The sequence below is a fragment of the Schistocerca serialis genome, chromosome 9 (assembly GCF_023864345.2).
Source record: "Schistocerca serialis cubense isolate TAMUIC-IGC-003099 chromosome 9, iqSchSeri2.2, whole genome shotgun sequence".
NCBI lineage: Eukaryota > Metazoa > Arthropoda > Insecta > Orthoptera > Acrididae > Schistocerca > Schistocerca serialis.
In genome coordinates, this window is record NC_064646.1 from 395,988,564 (window position 1) to 396,004,183 (window position 15,620).

Genomic DNA, 15,620 nt, shown 5'->3' on the forward strand with positions numbered 1-15,620 from the left:
TACCCACAGCAGCTTGTATCCTAGCCTTCAGTTCGTCGACGTCAGCAGCTGGTGTGACGAAGACTCTGCCCTTGATATAGCCCCAGAAAAAAAGTCAAGGGGCGTAATATCTGGAAAGCCGGGTGGCCAGGGTGTTGAACCATTCCTTCCAATCCACCGATCCGGACATTACTCCCCTTTCCAGACATTACGCCCCTTGACTTTTTTTCTGGGGCTATATCAAGGACAGAGTCTTCGTCAACCTGTTGCTGACGTCGACGAACTGAAGGCTAAGATACAAGCTGCTGTGGGTACTGTGACAGAACACATGTTAAGAAAGACCTGGCGGGAACTGGAATAACCCCTCGACATTCTCCGAGCTACGAAGGGAGCACACGTTGAAGTTTGCTAACGTAAGTGGTCTTAAAAGAAACTAGTAACACTAACTTATGTAACGGCATGAAATGTAACTTATTATGTCAAACGGTTATTCTGTTATAAATGTTTATAATCAGGGCAAGACTCTGTGCTCACCCTGTATATTCTTGCCACTTGACTCATATTCTATAGGCAATGTATAGGATGACAACTGCCAGGACTACAGAAGGAGAACAAACACGTTAGTAACCGAAGGGAAAGTTCATAATTTTGTGAAAAAAACAAGGGTCACGAGGGAGATTTGAACACAAATCTGCCACTTTGTAGTCTAACACGGTGACCACGGAACCATGACGACGTGATTCTTGCAGTTCGCTCGATGTTGCACATCTTGAGCTTCGATAGTTATCTGTTTCTATTTGTATAATTTCTCACTGTTCATTACACTTTCTTGCAATTTTCATGCTTGATATGTGTTCAGTTTTTGACAGGGTATCCAGTGGGACACTTTACCACTAAACCTGAGGGGGGTGCGATGGCGAGTTTGCCTTGATGGTAGTGTATTTGTTCAACTTTGGAACGCGATACAGCACCTGTTCTGGGTGGTTGCGAGTCGACAAGTCATCAGCAGGTTTCGGAGCTATGTGGCACCAGACGTCTATGAATCTACCATGTAGTGTCTGTAAATTGGGGGTGCCGGTTTGTTGGCACAAAGTAGGCGCCCGATAGAGTCCCAAATGTGTACCACCGAGTTCAGTTTAATCGAATTTGGTGGCCACAAACCACTTAAGTACCACTCTGGCCTTGTGAAACAGTTAGTTATCAAAAAATGGTTCAAATGGCTCTGAGCACTATCGGACTTTATATGTGAGGTCATGAGTCCCTTAGAACTTAGAACTACTTAAATCTAACTAACCCAAGGACATCACACACATCCATGCCCGAGACAGGATTCGAACCTGCGACAATAGCGGTCGCGCGGTTCCAGATTGAAGCGCCTAGAAACGCTCGGCCACTCTGGCCGGCGGTTACTTATCCTGCTGGAAGATGCCATCCTCGTGGGAGTAAAAGGTAAGTATGAAAGAATGCAGGTGGTCCGCAGTAATGCTCACGTACTCCACAGCTGTCGTGGTACCACAGATTTATAGCCGGCCGGAGTGGCCGAGCGGTTCTAGGCGCTACACTCTGGAACCGCGTGACCGCTACGGTCGCAGGTTCGAATCCTGCCTCGGTCATGGATGTGTGTGATGTCCTTAGGTTAGTTAGGTTTAAGTAGTTCTAAGTTCTAGGGGACTGATGACCTTACAAGTTAAGTCCCATAGTAAATGTCTGCCATAGTAAAATTCTGCCCTGCATCAGTGGCGCGGTGCATATTTCGAGTAGTCGTTCCCCTGGATGTAGGTGTATCCAGACACTACCATCGAACTGGTGATTTATCCAACCAGGCGACATATTTCAGTTGACCCACGGTCCAATATCGATGCCCTCTGCCCAGTGCAGTCGCAACTGACGATGTCACTGGTCAGCGTGGTAACACTTAGGAGCACTATCTTTAGCAGTGTGCACTGAATGGAGAGCTCCTAAACACTTCTGCCTACACTGGTAGTGTACTCTGTAATCCTGTCTGCCCCAAATGGCGCCTACCTTGCGTTATAGAGCGAGCAAGCCTCCAAACATGGTCTGTGACGAGGGTGGACGACCAACATTGTGACACCTACTTGTGGTTTCACTGTTCCTCAACCACTCTCCACAGCTGGTGACGACAGTAGCACGTGAACAGTCGAGCAACTCTGTCGTTGTAAGACATACGTTCCCAGGCCCTGAGCGCAGTAATTTGCCCTCACTCAAAGCGGCTGATCAGAGTGAATTCTCCTCTTTCTGATCTTATCGTTGCTGGAATGTTCAGCTTATATTCATTCCTTATCGCGTCACGTGCCCGCAAAGCTACCGGGCCACATTCAAACTCGCAGCGAGCTGTGTTCACAATGTTTCTGCACTTCAGTGTTAAGTGAAGGGAATAAATAGCAGGCAACGGTGTTATGTGGACAGTATATCGTGGCAATCGGCCGCGACCGTAAACAAGCGAGAACTTGGACTGTCCGACGGGAGACGGGTCAGTGCAGAGAATAAGCCCTACCTCTCTCTCGCAGGGCTGCCATCCTACGTCCGCGTTCTGTGCTTCCACGAAAGCAGAACTGACGTAAGGGTCATAGGGATCTCTGATTCCTTTTCTTATGGTGAGAGTCTCATTCTAATCCTTTTCTGCACCAGAATTAGTCTCTTTACTCGTTTCAAAATTAGAAAAAAGCAAGCAATCCACAGCGCAAAGAAATTGGATTACACTAAGGTTGGTTGGTAGGTTTGGGGAGGACACCAAACAGCGAGGTCATCGACCCGATTGCCTTAGGGAAGGATGGGGAAGGAAGTCGGCCGTTCCCTTTCAAAGGAACTATCCTGCCATTTGCCTAAAGCGATTTAGGAAAATCACAGGAAACCTAAATCAGGTTGGCCAGATGAGGGTTTGAACTGTCTTCCTCCCGAATGCGAGTCCACTGGGCCCACCACTGCGCCACCTCGTTCTGTTGACTACACAACTCGTTTGGTAGTGGCTACAGCGGAACTGTCTGCTGCGGTTGGGCGGATAGAGGTGGTAGTTCAGGCCCCACCTCTACCTGGATCTTACGCAACCATAGTTCAAAACACTTCCCGCCTAAAACTGCCACGATATAGTCTCCACACAATAGCTGGGCCAGAGACGAAACACTATCACAACCTAAAGATATAAATATTATTTCTATATTCGTTCGTGACACAAACAGCAACTTCTCGTGTGGCGAAATATATGCGTTGCCATTTTTGTTTTAAAAGCAGCACATACAAATATGTCACACGTCGGTTTTACAAGCCATTGTTCGTAGACATTAAACAATTCATAATTTGATTTTGTGTAAACTGAAATTGTACTACAGTTAACTTTAAAACAGCCATTCTAACTTCCATGCGTTTTCTTGGTGTGAGCACTAGTTATAAATGCCACTTACTTTGTGACTCCCACATACTCACTCTAAAACTGCTCATTTTGTTGTTGTTGTTGTTGTGGTCTTCAGTCCTGAGACTGGTTTGATGCAGCTCTCCATGCAACTCTATCCCGTGCAAGCTTCTTCATCTCCCAGTACCTACTGCAACCTACATCCTTCTGAATCTGCTTAGTGTATTCATCTCTTGGTCTCCCTCTACGATTTTTACCCTCCATGCTGCCATCCAATGCTAAATTTGTGATCCCTTGATGCCTCAAAACATGCCCTACCAACCGATCCCTTCTTCTAGTCAAGTTGTGCCACAAACTTCTCTTCTCCCCAATCCTATTCAATACCTCCTCATTAGTTACGTGATCTACCCACCTTATCTTCAGCATTCTTCTGTAGCACCACATTTCGAACGCTTCTATTCTCTTCTTGTCCAAACTAGTTATCGTCCATGTTTCACTTCCATACATGGCTACACTCCATACAAATACTTTCAGAAACGACTTCCTGACACTTAAATCTATACTCGATGTTAACAAATTTCTCTTCTTCAGAAACGATTTCCTTGCCATTGCCAGTCTACATTTTATATCCTCTCTACTTCGACCAACATCAGTTATTTTACTCCCTAAATAGCAAAACTCCTTTACTACTTTAAGTGTCTCATTTCCTAATCTAATTCCCTCAGCATCACCCGATTTAATTTGACTACATTCCATTATCCTCGTTTTGCTTTTGTTGATGTTCATCTTATATCCTCCTTTCAAGACACTGTCCATTCCGTTCAACTGCTCTTCCAAGTCCTTTGCTGTCTCTGACAGATTTACAATGTCATCGGCGAACCTCAAAGTTTTTACCTCTTCTCCATGAATTTTAATACCTACTCCAAATTTTTCTTTTGTTTCCTTTACTGCTTGCTCAATATACAGATTGAATAACATCGGGGAGAGGCTACAACCCTGTCTCACTCCTTTCCCAACCACTGCTTCCCTTTCATGCCCCTCGACTCTTATAACTGCCATCTGATTTCTGTACAAATTGTAAATAGCCTTTCGCTCCCTGTATTTTATACCTGCCACCTTCAGAATTTGAAAGAGAGTATTTCAGTTAACATTGTCAAAAGCTTTCGCTAAGTCTACAAATGCTAGAAACGTAGGTTTGCCTTTTCTTAATCTTTCTTCTAAGATAAGTCGTAAGGTTAGTATTGCCTCACGTGTTCCAACATTTCTGCTCATTTTATGGTTCCATAACTCAGCGCGTAAAAACAGCCTCTTATAGGGACACTTTGTCGTCTATCTGTCCGTCTGTTAAAAATTCTTTTCCTCTGCAACGGGTAGACGCATGAAGTTGAATTTATGTCACTTACTATGATCAACGCTCCCGTGGCATTGTAAAAAAAGTGAAGCATCTATGGCGATGCAGTAAAAAGATACGACCATTTATGTCACATATTTTGACACTCGCAAACTCATTCATCAAAACATATAGGGTACTACGAAAAATGTTAATGTGTAATTATATCACACAAAAATATTTTTTGTCATTTATTATCTGACTTCAAACTTAAAACATTCTCAAAAGTCTTGGCATTCTCGGGACCGAAATCTTGGCAGTATCAATGTTGATAACAGTAAAAAACGTTGAGATTCTCGGTTCACGGGATTGATAATCTGTCTATGTACATAATTTAGTTTTTGTGGAACCCTCAGAGAAGCAGTCCTACTCGCAACTGGCCAATTTTTTGTTTTTATCAAACTTCTATACGTAGGAGCTGTGTGGTTAAAACATGTACCAAAGCAGGAGAAACTGATTTACTTATTACTGAACCTAGCGATATAGCGCAGTGGTTAGCACACTGGACTCGCATTCGGGAGGACGACGGTTCAATCCCGCGTCCGGCCATCCTGATTTAGGTTTTCCGCGATTTCCCTAAATCGCTCCAGGCAAATGCCGGGATGGTTGCTTTGAAAGGGCACGGCCGACTTCCTTCCCCATCCTTCCCTAATCCGATGAGACCGATGACCCCGCTGTCTGGTCTCCTCCCTCAAAACAACCCAGCCCAACTCATTCCTGACTGCAAGTGTTAAAATTTTATAAGCACATCTGTTTGTCTGCCTCATGATATTTGGTTCATTTGTATGTATTTTTCTGCTAACATGTTATTGTCCTCCCTCGATCTCTTCGTCAATATAAGGTGTGTGACATCTGCTACTGTTCTGTTTATTTCTACTACTAGTGCTGTTTCAGCAGTTGTTTGCACGTTAAAAACGAGACCTAATCTGTATAGCTATCAAGAATAGCGGTAGATTCAAAAAGAAAGAAAAGATTTCAATTGTTTATTGCAAACTATAAGGATACTAACACACTGCGGATGTCACTGGATACAGAAAGATTCAAAGTTTTGACAGAGCCGCGCTGTTATTTGTTTTGCAGCATTATGGCGACTACACCGCAATAGAAATCATATTGTGTGTTGGAACTTGCGCGGAGTCAATCCATTGTTCAAGTGCAACGCGCATTACGCCGTCAATTCAGCAAGAAGCCGCCTGTGCACACGCAGATTTATGGCTGTCACACAAAATTCATGGAAGTTGGTTGGATATGCAAAGGGAAGAGCACTGGTTGCTTCAAATGGTTCTGAGCACTATGGGACTTAACTTCTGAGGTCATCAGTCCCCTAGAACGTAGAACTACTTAAACCTAACTAACCTAAGGACATCACATACATCCATGCCTGAGGCAGGATTCGAACCTCACACACATCCATGCCCGAGGCAGGATTCGAACCTGCGACCGTGGCGGTCGCGCGGTTCCAGACTGTAGCACCTAGAACCGCTGGGCCACTTGGGCCGGCCGAAGAGCACTGATCGGGCATGTCTAGTGAAGATGTCGAGCGTATCCGAAGTGCGTTCACACGGAGCTCTCCGAAGTCCACAAGACGTGCAGGCCGGGAACTTCAAGTTACTCAACCAATGGTGTGGCGTGTTCTGAAATGCCTGCATTTGAAGCGTTAGAAGTTGCAGTTACTGCAGCAAATGCGTCCTGGCGACCGTATCAGAAGGTATGAATTTTGCTTTTCCAGTATGTGATAGAGGACATATTTTCCGAACGACTTGCCTTCTGGGGGACGAAACGACGTTTCATCTATAAGGTAAAGTAAACAGCGCTAATGTAAGACATCGGGGGTTACAAAATTCTAGTCACACCTGGGCATACTGCAGAATTGTTTGTTTCCTCAATTTCACGAAGATTCCAATGATTTCGTTTGTATGCATGACTGCACCTCGCCTCGCTTTCAACTAGAGGTGCGACCATCTCACAACGCTGGACAAGAAAAGGTGGACGACAGGATATTGTTCATGCTTTTGGTCTCCCAGGACACCAGAGGTCACACCTTGCGTTTTTTTCTGTGGGGATACATAAAGGACAGAGTCTTTATCCCACCTACGACAGCCACTCTTCGAGTAAAATCGAATTGTTGGAGCTGTTGATTCAATAAGTAGGGACCTGTTGACTCGTGTGTGAAATGAAAGGGACTACCGTTACGCTGTTTCTCGAGCGAAGCCTGGTGCTCATGTTGAATGTGTGGTGTAGTCTCTGTGTGAACATCAACCTTTGAACCTTCCTATATCCAGTGATATTCGCAATATTTTTCTATCTTTCGTAATTTTTCTGTAATAAATAACTGGAACCTGTTGTCTATTTTTGAATCAGCCTGTACAAGTGTGTACCGGAAACTAACAGCGGAGACTAAAAACGGTGACAGCACATTGTCAGACAGCTGTCCTGTACCCTTGAAGACGTCCGCGGGACTTGCTGCCATGGCGCAGAAAATGACAAAACGTCTCGAAAATCGTCTTTATTCGTTTCCTGCAATTGGACAGCAGTAGCTGCAAGTCCGACGTAGGCCTTGACATGTTACCACACGGCCGTACGTTAGAGAAACGACCTCCAGTTAGCTAGCGGCTGCAACAAGTAGCAAGTTCCCGTGGCTGGCTGAAAATAATATTTTCATATTTCTTGTGCTTTTGTTGTTTCCCTACAGAGTGAAAGATTCAGTCTAAAAACAAGCTATTTCTCCGATGTATCCATAGTTCCAGACCGAGCGAGACAGCGCAGTGGTTAACACACTAGACTCGCACTCGGGAGGACGACAGTTCAAACCCGCGTCAGGTCATCTGATTTAGGTTTTCCGTGATTTGCGTAAATCGCCTCAGGCAAGTGTGGGGATGGATTCTCTGAGAGGGCACGGTCGACGTCCTTCCAATCCTCCTCTAATCCGATGGGACCGATGACCTCGCTGTTGACTTCTGAAGTAATAGAACCCAGTACGTTGTCCTCCATGGTGAATGTTCATCGGAGGTGAGGGTATCATCTGGAGTGCCCCAGGGAAGTGTGGTAGGTCCACTGTTGTTTTATATCTACATAAATGATCTTTTGGATGGGGTGGATAGCAATGTGCGGCTGTTTTCTGATGATGCTGTGGTGTACGGGAAGGTGACTGTAGGTGGATACAATATGACTTAGACAGGATTTGTGATTGGTGTAAAGAATGGCAGCTAACTCTAAATATAGATAAATGTAAATTAATGCAGATGAATAGGAAAAAGAATCCCGTAATGTTTGAATACTCCATTAGAAGTGTAGCGCTTGACACAGTCACATCGATTAAATATTTGGGCGTAACATTGCAGAGCGATATGAAGTGGGACAAGCACGTAATGGCAGTTGTGGGGAAGGCGGATAGTCGTCTTCTGTTCATTGGTAGAATTTTTGGAAGATGTGGTTCATCTGTAATGGAGACCGCTTATAAAACACTAATACGACCTAGTCTTGAGTACTGCTCGAGCGTTTGGGATCCCTATCACGTCGGACTGAGGGAGGACATAGAAGCAATTCAGAGGCTGGCTGCTAGATTTGTTACTGGTAGGTTTGATCATCACGCGAGTGTTACGGAAATGCTTCAGGAACTCGGGTGGGAGTCTCTAGAGGAAAGGAGGCGTTCTTTTCGTGAATCGCCACTGGGGAAATTTAGAGGACCAGCATTTGAGGCCGACTGCAGTACAATTTTACTGCCGCAAACTTACATTTCGCGAAAAGACCACAATGATAAGATAAGAGAGATTAGGGCTCGTACAGAGGCATATAGGCAGTCATTTTTCCCTCGTTCTGTTTGGGAGTGGAACAGGGAGAGATGATGCTAGTTGTGGTACGAGGTACCCTCCGCCACGCACCGTATGGTGGATTGCGGAGTATGTATGAAGATGTAGATGTAGATGTTTGCTCCTCTCCACCAGATCAGCCAACCATAATTCCAGAAGTGCTAGTCCCCCTAGTATGTAGGAGAGCTTCTGTGAAGTTGTAAGTAGGCTGTTTGGGTTTTTATTTTGGTACCGCCACGTAGCGCTCTGTATGAAAATCACTAACTGTGCTGTGTGCAGTCTGTGGCTGGTTGGCATTGTTGAAATATTCGCTATTGTAGCAGCTGGATGTGAACAGCGCGTAGCGTTGCGCAGTTGGAGGTGAGCCGCCAGCAGTGGTGGATGTGGGTAGAGAGATGGCAGAATTTTGAGAGCGGATGATCTGCACGTATGTCCATCAGAAAGAATAAATTTGTAATATCGGATATCATGAACTGATATATGATGACTTTTGAACATTATTAAGGTAAATACGTTGTTTGTTGTCTATCAATTTCTTTCACTTGCTAACTATGCCTATCAGTAGTTAGTGCCTTCAGTAGTTAGAATCTTTTATTTAGCTGGCAGTATTGGCGCTCGCTGTATTGCAGTAGTTCGCGTAACGAAGATTTTTGTGAGGTAAGTGATTCATGAAAGGTATAGGTTATTGTTAGTCAGCGCCATTCTTTTGTAGGGATTACTGAAAGTCAGATTGCGTTGCGCTGAAAATATTGTGTGTCAGTTTAGTGATGATCACAATAAGTAAAGAGAGAAATGTCTGAGAACGTTCAGTTTTGCTCAGCTGTTTGAAAATCAAATAGCGTGAGGGGTTTATCAGCACAATCATTCATATATTTTTCTCAGGGGAGGTTTCAAAGTATGCATACCAAGTGAAATACTTTTGTCACGGATGGTTGTAAGGGTTTCACCACCCTGCTAGAGCAAATGTAATCTTGATGTACTGCTCACTTGCTAGAACGACAATTCACAGTCACTGCCTGAGACACAGAATATCTTGCCCCTGTTAGAAGAGAGCTGCAATAGAATCGCAGGTCAAGTCTCTGCGGCAGTTGCAGTCGCTCCCTGCCACAGTGTAGTTGTAGTCTGTCGCTGGTACAGCGCACTTACAGTTAGTAGTTGTGAAAGTTACAGTGCAGAACAAATTGTAAAAATTTATTATATGGAACTGAATAATAATTGTGATCAGCCGCAGAGCTAAATGATACCATGGAATGAGACTATGATGAACAAATGAATAATTGTTAATATAATAAAAAAATCAACAGTGTAATTAAGTCAACCATCTATTGTAAAGTAAATTTTATTATTTTTATTGGTATGTGCGTAGTTAAGTCACTTGTCTGAGATGTTAATATGAATTTGTTTCAATCCTTTCTTTTGTGATTCGTCAGCGCCAACTTACCCAGATTTGTAATATATTCAATTTTTCCGTGTAATGGATTGTAGATCTTTATCAATAACGTAAAAAATTTTAAGAATATCATTGTTTTTACCAGTAAACTATGAAAGTATAATTTCCCCTTAAGTCATTGTCAGCGCGATCCAGTCATTTATCTAAATTAAAATATTCCAGAATTTTTGTCAGATCATAGTCGTGTTCTCTTTAGTAATCAGACGACCAGATGTGCAGCTGTGTCACTAAGTAAAGTCAGTTTTTCTAGTACTTCAGATCTCAGACAAATGTTATCCAGTATTAGCAGATAGGCCAGCACTGCACTAAGCTGTGCCATTTACGAGCCGATATATAGACAGCGTTATCCGACGACACCATCACGAGGTAAGAATTTTTCAGTTTATTTCTCACGGACAGATTCAGATCGATTTCACAGGGCCGTGGCGTAGCGCTGCTTACGTCAAAATTTATCAGTTTTTCATGAGTTAAGATTTATTAGTTTTCATACGTCAGAATTTAATTATCCAAATTTCATTATTTTATATTTTTTATTTATACGGAAAGGTTACATGGTTCTCCCAACGATCTCAGTAATTCTGAGAGAATATCGTCCTGTCTAGCGGCCTTGTTTCCATTTAGGTGTTTCAGTGCTCAGTCAGATTGTTCCCGCAGTATCATATCTCCCGTCACTAACGATACGGTCCTCGTTATAATGGCGAGGAACGAGAAAATCCTAGGTGAAATACCCTGAGATTTCAAGAATAACGTAATAACACCAGTTCCAAAGAAGGCAGGTGCTGACAGTCGTGAATATTACCGTATCATCGTTTAATAAGTCGTGTTTTCAAAATAAGGACATGAATTATTTACAGAAGAATGGAAAATCTGGTACAAGCCGACTTCGGGCAGGATCAGTTTGGGTTTCAGAGAAATGTGGGAACGTGAGAGGCTACGATTTACCTTAGAGAAGATAGGCTGAAGAAAGACAAACCTACGTTTACAGGATTTGTAGATGCTTCCAACAGTGCTGTCAGGGATACACTGTTTGAAACAAGCTAGCAGAGATAAAATACAGAGAGCGATAGTTTATTTACAACTTGCACAGAGGTCATGAAAAGGAAGTAGTAGTTGAGGAGGAAGTGAGACAAGATGCTACGGTATTACGGATGATATTTAAGGTGTAGACTGAGCAGTGTGTGAATGTAATCCGAGAAATATAGAAAGTGAATTACAGTTCAAGGAGAAGAAACAAAAACGTCGAAGTTTCCTGATGACATTGTAATTCTGTTAGCAACGGGAAAGGACTTGCCAGGCAGTTGAGCGGTACAGATAGTGTCTTGAAAAGAATTATTAGATGAACATCAACAACAGTAGAACAAGGGTAATGGAATGTAGTGGAATTAAATGGGGCTCTTCTGAGGGAATTAGATTAGAAAATGAGAAAGTAAAAGGAGTACAAGAGTTTCGCTCTTTAGACAGCTATATTGATAACGACCGAAGTAGAGAGCATATAAAAATTAGACTGGCAGCAGCCACATAAGCAATACTGAAAAATAGAAGTTTGTGAACATCAAATGCAAATTTAAGTGTTAGGAAGTTTTTTCTGAAAATATTTAGAAATGAAGTGAAACATGGATTATAAGCTGTTCAGACAAGATGAAAACAGAAGGTTTTGAAATGTGGTGCTAAAGATTAAATGGGTATATCGAATAGCTCATGAGGAGTTGCTGAATGTAACTGGTGAAAAAAATTGTATCACAGCGTCATTAAAAAAGATATTGTTTGATAGGACACCTTCTGATGCGTCAAGGTGTCATCAGGCTGGTAGCTGAGGGAAGTGTGTGTGTGTGTAGGGGGGGGGGGGGTTCAAATGGCTCTGAGCACTATGCGACTTAACTTCTGAGGTCATCAGTCGCCTAGAACTTAGAACTAATTAAACCTAACTAACCTAAGGACATCACACACATCGATGCCCGAGGCAGGATTCGAACCTGCGACCGTAGCGGCCACTCGGTTCCAGACTGTAGCGCCTAGAACCGCACGGCCACTCCGGCCGGCGGGGGGAGGGGGGGGAGGGGGTAAAGAACTGTAGAGGGAGACCACGACTCGAATACAGTAAACAGGATGAAATGGGCGTAGTTTGAAGTAGTTTCGCGGAGACGGAGAAAGTTCCACAAGATAGAGTAGCATGGAGAACTGAAACAAACCAGTCTTCCGACGGAACACCACGACAAAAACAGAAACGACGTTACTAGTTCTGCCCTTCCAAAACGAGAATTATAACATCAGCTGACCTAAGACAGACTACTGCACGATCAGCCAAAAATTTAAACTTACCAGAAAAGTAATTGGATTTGGAACTATCTGACAGTCTTTGAGACACCTTAAAAAGTGCGAAACATCAGTGATAGTATCTTCACAATCTGGTCTACCTACACAAGTTTTGTGCGGGAGTGAGTCTGAACTGATGTTGATGATATCAAAAATCCTCCTTAGTCTGTGCCATAGCGACTCTCAGCTGCTATGGAAGTTTCTGGAAGCGTTTCTCGCTATTAGGTGAAGTCTCATTAATATTTTCTCCGATAATATTACTAAGTTTGTGTCCGCTCCGGTAGCTGAATGGTCAGCGTGACGGATTTTCAGTCCTCTGGGCCCGGGTTCGATTCCCGGCTGGGTCGGGGAATTTTCTCCGCCCAAGGACTGGATGTTGTGCTGTCCTCATCATCATCCTATCATCCTCATCGACTGCAGGTTGAAAGACCGGCACCCGGCGAACGGCGTGCCTGACGGGGAGACCCAGCCATATGATTAAATAAATAAATAAACTAAGTTTGTGAAAAAAATGCTATTTCATACCCACTGATTGAGCTTAAGCTGTGCATAAGATACTGGAGCTACATTCGAGATGACGATGGGCCAAATCCACATCCGGGTCTTCCAGAGATAGTTTTTCATCGTTTCCCTACACCGCTTAAGGCAAATGACAGAGCGCTATCTGCGAAGAGGACAAGGCCGATTTCCTTCCCCCATCCTTCCTCAAAACGAGCTTGTGATCTGTCTCTGATGACATCGTTATCGATGGGATACTAAACCCCAGTCTTGCTTTTTAATTATTTCAACAGCTAATTCGTCGTAAATATCCCCGTCACAGCGTGTGTGTCCGAGTTCATTCGAATAAAATACGTGAAAGTATGCAGTGTCCATTTCCTCGACTGGTAGCGAGGTAACAGCCCCATTATCGATGCAGTTGTTTGGTAATGGCAATGGAGAGTTTGGACAGACGTTATTGGTCGCTTTTTCTTTCTGAAGTGTCGCAAGCGGTAGCGCCCTAGCCACACAGCAACACGAACCGCCCGCGGCCACGAGTTACCGGCTGCTGCGCCTAACGGGTTCTTTTATAATAAGATGCTATCTGCTCCGCCCCCGGCGGCCGGTTTTCGGAAACGGCTCGCAAGCCCGCCGGCTATTGCAACGCGGTATCATTGAACTTGAAGGTTGAAGCCTTTCTTTTTCCTTGTCACAGTTCCCACATATCCTTCGAGAAAGCGTGGACGGAAACGTACCGTGCCCGGATTTTCTGACCTTATTTCAGGACTGTTCACCCGCTCTATGGCGAAAATATGGTTTCCAACTCTGAAACAGAATTCCTACGAGGCTTTGTCAAGTATAGTGCGTTTGAAATCCTCAGAAAAATGGGTACACGCTATAGGAAACGATGGACCACAAGAACCAAAATGACACAATAGTAACAGAACATCATGAGAAAAGTTCTCGGATTAAAAATGGTGTAATGCAGGGGGCAGTCTTTTTCATCAGCTGCTCAACCTGTATATCGAAGACGCAATGAAAGAAAAAACTGAACAGTTCAGAAGTGGGGCAAAAATCAGGGAAAAATGATATCAATGATAACGTTCGTAGTAGTAGTAGTAGCTTTATTCATCCGTAGATCTCTTTTTACAAGGATATAGGACATGTCGAGTTATTTACAAATTTAGATCAATTTAAAATAAGCTAATTCGTGTACAAATGGTTCAAATGGCTCTGAGCACTATGGGACTCAACTGCTGTGGTCATAAGTCCCCTAGAACTTAGAACTACTTAAACCTAACTAACCTAAGGACAGCACACAACACCCAGCCATCACGAGGCAGAGAAAATCCCTGACCCCGCCGGGAATCGAACCCGGGAACCCGGGCGTGGGAAGCGAGAACGCTACCGCACGACCACGAGATGCGGGCAATTCGTGTACACATATATTTACAGACTTCTAGTTAGAGACAATCATTAGATTTACTCCTGGTATAGAACACTTTTATTACAAATAACTTATTAAATAATGTAATGCCACATTGTCCACTCATATCTCACAATCAGTCACTGCACACACTATCCACACGTTGTTCCACAACACTTCACTCACCACACACACACACACACACACACACACACACACTGGTGATCTCTGGGCCATTTTCTGCACCGCAACTTCCCATTTGCTATCCTGAAAAACTGAGTCAGCATCCCTCCATAATGAGTGAGATGTTGAGCTCAGAAAGAGGAAGAGGTGTTAGTATTGTACTATGCATAACTTAGGGGTAAGTATTTCTAGAAAGGGAAAAAAAAAAGAATGAAAAAAACATAAAGTGAAGGTGGTTATGTGGAATGTTGGATATTTTATTATTATTATTATTATTATTATTATTTATTTCTACAACATTTTTTATCAAACCCCTGCTCTGTTTTAGCTAAATAATCCTTCAATGCATAAAATGTATTGCATAACAGGTACTTTTTAGCTGCCTTTTTAAATAAGTGTATTTTTGAAATTTCTTTAATCTCTTTTGGTAATTTATTGTACAGTTTTATTCCTTGGTAGAAAATGCTATTTTGAGTTTTATGTTTATTTTTTCTTGGTAAGTGTATGTTGAATCTATCTCTTGTTGCATGGTCATGGACAGAGCTGTTTGTGCAGTAATTACCAATGTTATTTTTGATATGTACAACTGACTGGCACTTCAGCTGAGAATCAATATTCATTGCTAGAAATTTAGCATTTGTTACACAGTTTATAGAGGTGTCACCTACATTTAATTTAACATTGCAATTTTTCCTCTTCAAACTGAAATTCATGGCATTAGTTTTCTTTATGTTCAATGTCACTTTATTGCTTATTGACCAATCATAAACTTCCTTGAGAGTTTCATGTGCTTTCTCGGCAAGGAGTTCTCTTGTTTTCTCAGTGACTATAGTCTTGCTGTCATCAGCAAAGAGAATTTTTTCACCATGAGTAGCACTACTGGGAAAGTCACTGATGTATATCAGGAATGGTATTGGTCCTAATATGCTACCTTGCGGACCCCCTATATTAATGTATTTTGGTTCTGATAAGTGTTTTACTAGATGTTTAGATCTATTTGAAGTGTGTGTTATCTCTGCTCTTTGTACCTTATCTGTTAAGTATGATCGAAACCAGTCATTAGCTACCCATCTTATTCCTAATGCTCCTAATTTATTTAATAGAATATTGTGGTCGACTGCATCAAACACCTTAGAAAGATCTAAAAATATGCCTGTGACACACTCATCTTTATCAAGCGCATGAAGTACAACTTTTGTGAGTTCTACTACGGCTGACTCCGTATT

General features: G+C 42.9%; 1 protein-coding gene across 1 annotated transcript in view; it reads right to left on the reverse strand.

Annotated features, from left to right (window-relative positions):
• The window catches only part of LOC126419652 (uncharacterized), a 626,964-nt gene that overhangs the window by 160,078 nt on the left and 451,266 nt on the right, over positions 1-15,620 (reverse strand). The window lies entirely within an intron of this gene.